Source organism: Theobroma umbraticum, unplaced genomic scaffold (genome assembly GCF_002168275.2).
Source record: "Theobroma umbraticum cultivar Fairchild unplaced genomic scaffold, ASM216827v3 scaffold_51.0, whole genome shotgun sequence".
Lineage (NCBI taxonomy): Eukaryota > Viridiplantae > Streptophyta > Magnoliopsida > Malvales > Malvaceae > Theobroma > Theobroma umbraticum.
The window spans coordinates 9,051,253-9,059,310 of NW_018397260.1; the positions used below are offsets into that span (position 1 = coordinate 9,051,253).

General features: G+C 36.7%; 1 long non-coding RNA gene across 1 annotated transcript; it reads right to left on the reverse strand.

The window, feature by feature from the left end:
• Positions 1-3,684: 3,684 nt before the first annotated feature.
• LOC110417276 (uncharacterized) lies at positions 3,685-4,542 on the reverse strand. The gene is made up of 3 exons (XR_002445295.1): positions 4,349-4,542; positions 4,139-4,213; positions 3,685-4,056 (listed from the first exon to the last, which is right to left on the reverse strand). It is a non-coding gene; the product is annotated as an uncharacterized LOC110417276 (long non-coding RNA).
• Between the last annotated feature and the right edge of the window lie 3,516 nt (positions 4,543-8,058).

An 8,058-nucleotide genomic window follows, 5' to 3' on the forward strand; every position in this document is an offset into this window, starting at 1 on the left:
GTATGCGCAAGGAGACTGCCTATGGTGGTCCTTATATAGTAGAGGGAGGAGAGAGAAAAGGAAGAGGGAAAGGGAGGGCTGGAGATGGTGGGCCGGTGGGCTTCTGTCTGGTACTTAGCTGTTGCTTTCCTTGCAAAACAGCGGGACTTCGTAAAAACCTACGTGGTTTTACTTTACTTTCCAGGTAATTTCATGGTTTTGCGGTAGACTTAAACCTCAAGAAACTTACTCTTGGTCGGTTTTTGTTTACCCGAGAAACATTTCTTCGTATATATTTCACTTCATCCCTTTTGTTTTTCCCCTCACACATTAGTAACCGTTACTAAACAACGACATATATCAGTTGGCTTTCTGGGATTTTGTTTATACAGTGGATGATGAATTCAGCCTGCGGTCGCAGCAGGCTGGAAAAATTTTTTCTCATCATGATTGCCACATAATGAAACAGAATGGAAAGGGTCTCTCGTGATAAATGTGCTGATCGAACTGATTCTTTTTGTGGACAACACTTCATAAAAAGGATCAAAATGTAATATATTTAAGGTGTTAAATCTGTGGCCACCATTGGTTTTGTTGGTTAAATACTGTGTCCATACCCCCTTTTCCCGGATACATGCTGTTAACCAAAATTTATGTACAACAACTTCATCATCACTCGAATCGAAAGCAGCACTTTATTATCTACTGCTTCTCAACTTGTTCAAACATTTAAGTAAAATGGTGTACCTATATCAAGAAAATCTCTTCCAAGTGAAGTTATGAAAAAGCAACTAGTTTCAGTACGTAGGGGATAAAGTGAACAAAGCAAGCAGAGAGAGCAGTACACTAATGGTGCTGCATACAGAAGTATGAGCTACAGCTTTCATCAGGGTGGGTCCAGGTTAAATCCAGTGGCTGTGCTCTTTAGTGTTCACGGGCGCACCATTTCTGCCCCCGTAAAATCTTCACGTTTAGAGTGCTGTTGAGCTGTATTTACAGAGAGAAAAAGGAGAGCACCCTGCACCCCCCATTCCCCGCTCCCTTCTTTTATTTGTTTCTTTTTAGGCGTTTTGTGTGTTGTGAATCAATCTTAAACGTGACAGGGGCTGCCCTTATTTTTTTAGTTTTTACTCTCTTATCAGCAACATTCCAAAACATTTTTAGCTGGCTGCTAGATCTTTCCGTACAATTGTTTGTGCTTGTTCATGTTTTTTTCTACTGAGAATAAGTCAACAGGTGTATCTCTTTTACCATGTAAAACTTTGCAGCCTACAGTAACAATCTGTCTGGTCTTAGATAGTAGCAAAATTCTTTTGTCACTTTCTTCACTTGTTTGTTTGTCTGTTCGTTTATTTAGACCAATTATTGAAGGAAAAACAGTATAATTATTGAGAAGGAAAAGGAAGTAATTTCAAACTGATCCTTGGAGTTTATGGATTTTTGGTTTCTGGAAGAATAAGCACCCCAACCTGAGGTTTCATAAAAATTAGCAGTTCTGCTTTCACAGGCTGCACCCAAATTTTCCTGAGCAATAAAAATTTGGCCAAGTTACGACAGTCTCTAGAGGTGCACTCAAAAAATCACAACAATCTTTGTATGCTTATCGACATTTTCTTCTGTCTTCTAACGCAAATGGGGATTCCCGCATCAGTAGCTACAGTATAGCTGTCATGCCTGGTGGCTTATAGAAAGAAATACGCATTTGATGCTCGGCAGTCCACTATCTCCAGCAAGCTTTTGGCATCTGGATCATATGCCTAAGCTAGCAAATGAAAGTGTGTGATGAGATATGAGTCATTTCGTTGCGGTGATTAAACCAAGCAAGTCATGCATTTCACTTTGTTTTACAGTGCCAAAGCAGGAACCGAACCCATTAGATGTCTCGGACTCATCTTGTACCTAAACTCCCTGGAAAACAATCATGTGGTCCCTTAATAAATCACTTCATGTACCCTCAGGAAACAAAGGCTAATTATAGATTTGATCTCAAGTAAGTTAAGTAATTGCTGGTAGTGGGCCAGGCACTTGTTTCACTTTAGAATAACAATGATCCTAGAACAAAATGAAGGCAACCGAAAGTTGCCGCTTGATCATACGTTGAATTGATCCAGGATGGAGGATTAGCAAACTCATACTACTATATAACTTTAGTTTGGAAAAAAAATCTGGAGTCATGATTTAAGAGACCATTATGCTATAATGCTACTGGCCAGAGAGACATGCTTGTACCCTTGCGGTACCTCTTTATGGCTTCTTGTCAAACTTGACAGGCTGCTAAATGCTAGTACTTCAGTATAACTCAATAATTGTCTTAAACACGTTATAACAAAGATTCCTGAGGACCAATTGACCATCAGTGAGATGGTTAAACTTCATTCGTACTCTAATTTGTATGAAATCACAGTCAAAACTATAGAATGACTTACTCGTACAGATGACATTGGTGATCGATGGGCTTGAGATGTGTTTGCACCAGGAAGTGCGAGTACAAATTTTGCCCTCAGAGAATATTACTATTTATATTACAGTAGATAAAGGCTAGGAGCCACCAATTCATCTTGTTCTAAACCAATTTGGATACAACTGTCGTGATAAAGCTTCCTGTGGAACGCAAGGTAATTAAACCATAGTTACTAGTGTATCGTGGTTTCTTTGTGAACATCGAAAAGGCTTGGTTATTTTGCATGCAATTAAAAGCCTCTTTTGCTTTAGTTTGGATATCAACTGGGGCAAGACAAGCTCTTATGTGGTTAACCATGGGCGTTTCCAACTTTTTGGGGAATATCTGCAAAGAAGATCCATTTCAGGCCCCTATCTTGTTGATGACTAGAATCCTTATCATCCGCGTCCACTGCAGGAAGAATTTTTTTTTTTCACTGAATACATTTCTTTCTGTTTCAAGATCTTTAACGCCCTTCCCCTTTTCCCCGGATAGCCTACCATTCTTCTGCAAGTTGGGGGCTTGGGGCTACGGAATCCAGGACTTTATTTTAGGGGAAAGGTCACCATTCTAGACTTATCAGTATGAAAAGCACATAACCCATAAAGGTGGTCCTGTTTAACTCAGGAAGGAATTTTGCTAAACTTGCTGAAACCAGGAACCTTTGAGTTTTTTTAAGTAAGAGGCTCAGAGTTAACTTTAAAGTAACTGGTTTACAGAGAATAACCAAACAAATTCCTGCATAAGTTTCCCGCCAACCTTCAGAACAAAATTGGAATGCTAAGTAAATTCCACGTGGAAACAAGTAACACTGTACTACTTCGTAACTCCTATCCACTGCAGGCAAGTGTGGGTTGTGACCCTTGCTGCAAATGTAATTAGGTGACAATCTCTGGTTCAATGTCCAGTACTCCAGAGTTCAAGTATGGGTTAGCTTAAACCTTTGCACTGCAGTTTGGGACCAGATTCAGGATGTGTTCCTTTTAGTTAGACTTCGATACTACAGTTTTCAACTCCCTATGTGAGAATTCAGTGTTTATTTGTGTATATAATTACGTTGATATTGATTAATGTCAGAATTCTTGGAATTGCAAAGCATTGGCTATCATTTAAAGCAGGTGCTTTTTTTCTTCTATTTTCCTTTGTCATTCATTCTTTGGGCCTGGTTGGGAAGGGGGCGTTTATCTTTGGTATCAAAGTGAACTTATCCTGTCCTGGAAAGTGAACAATGTGGTGATCATTTGTTGACAAGTACATCAAGAACTTTAAACACATATTGCTAAAATGTGATATATCAGTCTACCGATGTTTTGGAATCCTTATCATCCATGTCATTTCCACAATAAAGTGACCTCGGCTGATACCATTTTTGCATTTTCCCTCTATCAATAGCTTTTAAGGACTTAAATAATATATTCTCTGCTGCCCCTCCTTTCATCTGGGAGCTCTTTGCCAATGTGGGTTGTCTTTAAATCATGGTCTCAGGTTGCAAGATCTGTCCGTTGGATTCTCAAGCTATCTAGCGAGAGATCGGGGGCAGTCAATTGTTTCGGCTGAATTATTCCTGCTTAGGGTCAGCGAACCATGAATCTGCATAACCTTTTTGCAGTGATAAGTCTCCACCGTGGGGGGCCTAACTGACAATACATCCAACAAGCAAATAAGTTCTTGGGGGAATATTTCAGGAAAACGAAGTAACCGGCTTAGGAAAATTCGAACCTGTTGATCCACTGGCTGAGGGGAAGGGAGAGCATTGATGGGAATCAGCTGGACCAAGTACCATTCCAATGATGACTGATGAGAAGAATGGAACTTTCGTCACAAATTGCAGAAGTACAATCTTTGGAACGGCAAAAGAAAAAGAAACAAGTAACTCATTGTATGAAACTATTGTTGATAAAGGTTGTGAAAAGACAAAAAAAAATTTACCTGGAACATGAAGGAGGGAGCCAATAGAAATCGAGATAGATAACTATAAAAGCAGATACCCTTCCATCCTAGTTTTGTGCTATTCCCACTTTGGCTGAGCAAATGAAGTTGGTTCGTCCAGTCTTTCTTCATATCACATCATGAGATATCTCCGTTGGCTGAGTGATAAGAGTGGCAAATTCTGCCAGGCTGTATGAGATGAGCAGAATCTTCAATTTCCATACAGTTGATAATCAGTGCTGAAAGACTCAATTGGACCTTATATGCGATATGTTCAGATGAAATATTCGTCGCACCTTTATGCTGTTTTGTGTCAATGTCATCAAATTAGAACACAAAGACAAAAAACCTATGTGGTCTCTCCCCTTTGCATGCAGAGCACATCTGCACATGGAGTGTACGATCATTTCAAAACACATCACATGTACTACTGGCTTCATGTTGCAAGCCTCTAGGCCCATAGGCAATCCGACTAGGTAGTTTCGACAAGGCCCAAACTCCCATTCAGTTAATGCTAGCTCAACCACAGGTGAAACTCTCCAAACCCTATCGAGCCATAGCCCATTTCTTTAAGTCATTCCACTGCAAATTTCATTTCCAAACGAACCATTTCGGGCCTTCGGCTACCAAGAATTAATTATCCCCTTAGCTTCCTAAACCTGACGACTGAAGAAAGAAAATCCGACCAATCTGCTTTGTTTCAGCAGCAATCCCATACAATGTTTTTGGTTCTTATGAAAGAATATGCTCTTTCTAATCTAATACCCTAGAGCTTCTTGCCATAGCCAATTCCACTTCGTTCTGAACTTTTGTTGTAGTTGCTAATCTCTTAGACGAAGTTGCTCAATCATTGAAAAAAAGCTAAAACCGCATTCGTTCATGAAACTGAACTCTTGGCTTTGCATACGACGCCGTATGGTTTTATCCAATCTTCAATCATGGACTTGGGTTTGGCTGTTTGTGGACTGGCCTTTCAGGCCGTGCCCCAGTCCTTGCAGCTAAACACTTTTTTTTTTTTATTAACCACAAGGCGAATTTTGATAAAGATAAGATTAAAGTATACTTTTTAAAGTGGTACTCGCATTTTTGCTTATGTAGTTATCTGACTTGTCTCAAACTTTTGGGTTAGACCAAGTCAAGGTGGCCTTCCTCTTCTTCGTGGCTGCTAGGACAAAACTTTTGAGCTAATCAGATAGTGCCACGTGGACGCTGTGATGAGACAGCAGAAGCATTAGTCTTCTTTAGTCGTTGCCTAGTAGTTGTAGGCCAGCCGACATTTTCCTAGTGGCCAAGTTGGACACGTTGCTTTAGTCCTTTTTCATTTGTACTTCAGTGGCATTTGGACACGTAATTTTCACTTCTTTTTCTGTTCTATTTTATATTTCTCCGTTCTGCCAATTTTCTAAGAATTTTCTTGTGCAAATCGATCATGTCATGTCCCTATCATTTATAAGTAATAAGTTTTTTAATTTAATTCATTTGCTTGCAAATTTATATAAATTTTACTTACACGTAACTAATTTTAAAATAATTATAAAACTTAATACTTAAAAAAAATTAATTTAATTATATTTAATTAAATTTTTATATTTAATTTTAAATTAAAATATTTTTTATAATAATTAATTAATTATTATTAAAAATATTCCTTATCAATTTATATCATGTAATATTAACATATCTTAATAATGATAAAATAATATGATAATATGCTTATATATTATTTTTCATGTCAATATTAAGTAATATAAAAATAATAAATAATTTATTCAAATTAAAATTAAAATATAATAATTTGATTACATATAATAAAAAATAAAATTTTATTTAAAATTTTTTTAATAATTCAAAAAAAATTTAAATATCATATATAAAAATAATTAATATTTTTTAATAAATTATTCTATTTTGATGATTTTTTTAATGTTGTATTATAATTATAAATCCAATCATGGGTCTTACTAAAAAAAATCTTGAACTGTTAGAAATGATGTTACACGTGAGCTAATGAGTTGGCTTCTTTAAAGATAAAGCTAGGAATAAATAAATAATAAAGGCCAAAAAAAAACAAAACAAAATAAAGAAAAAATGGGATTTCAAGTGGGAAGAAAATTATATAAACGCGTTGGCTGTCGGGGTCCACCTGGGGAATCCGGGTTGGAAATTGCCACGTCAGTCACTATCTTTTTACTTTTATTTATAATTTAATTTCATTTTTGCCATTTCAGTCGCTGTAGGCCGGTACATACAGCACTTCCGCTTCGTTGTTGTTGGAAGGAAAGGTGCTCCTTTGATTAAGACGTTTGACCAATTAGCAACCTTAATTTGGTTTGACTCCCAATAGTCGCTCGATGCTTACGATTTCTTTTCCCATGCATAATGATATTTCTAACGACGTAACAAAATTCCGAATAGATCCATTTGAAGTTTTATCTGTAGTTACATGCAAAACTCAATGATTATTGAGACAATACAAAGAGGAAAAGAAAAAAAAATTAGATGACTCGACATAGACCATCAAATAGTTTTAAATGATTTGACTTAAATTTGATTCAATTCATTGAATAAGAACTCAAAACTTACGATAATGGAATTATTATTTTTTTATAATCATGTTTTCACCTTCATTAACTTGTTTTCTTGTGATATTAGAATTTAAATGATTTTTGCATACATAATTTTTTTTTGAAAATTTAATTTAATAAAATATGTAATATTTACATTTATATATTCTATAAGATTTTTACCTATTTGGTATAAGATTGAATTATGTTATTTAATAACAACATGAATGTTTTTGTATATGGTAAATTTTGTTAATCAAATTTAATGTTTGGACAGATTAACAACAGTTGATGGAAAAGCTTTCGTTCCAAGTGCAATGGCAAGCTTGACTATTCAATCCATGGAAAAGAGCGAAGAGACTATGGATGGATCATCTCATCGAACAAACTGAAACCCACAAAATGAACATGAAGTAAATGTTTGCTCAAGTTGGTCCCAAAGGACCAAACTCTATCAAAAAAGGACAACTTGGGAATGGAGGGGTCGGTTGCAAGAAAAGAAGGAAAAATCAAAACTTTAGAAAAAAAAAAAAAGAAAAAGGAAAAACTTTCTACGTGTCCTTGTTATCCTCGTCACCAGTACGAGTACACGCTACTACTTGATTGATTAAGAAATCTGCAATGATATGAAATGAAAGGATGTCTTGTTTTAGAATTGTTGTTGTCTACCTGAGCAGGCTTTCGCGACCAAGACACAGCCTTTGTTTTCCAAGTCAAGGAGCCAGGCATAAAAGTCCACCGCACCCCGAAGCTCCCTGGTTAAACCCATGGCTGGGTCGTCTGAGTAAAAGCAGTAATAAGTTAGGCGTTAGAATCTTTAGAGTTTGTTGAAAGGGCAGGTTCATTAAATAGCTCCGGTGGATAGTGAAAGCGACGCAGTATTGGCAGAAGGCCCGGCGGTTGGAAAAATACCCTTTTTCTCATTAATGTCACCACTGCCCTCCCTTTTCTTAAAAGCCCGTGCCATCTTTCATTCTTCTTTTCTCTAGAAACAAACACCAGCAGCAGCAGCGGCAGCAACAACAACCCTTTCTATCCTTGTAGCTTAAACTTCAAGACTAACGGTGTAAATCTTACGTTTTTGTTGGACTGGAAACACATGCAAGTTCAATTTAGTTTTTTTTTATTAATTAAATTATTAATTCT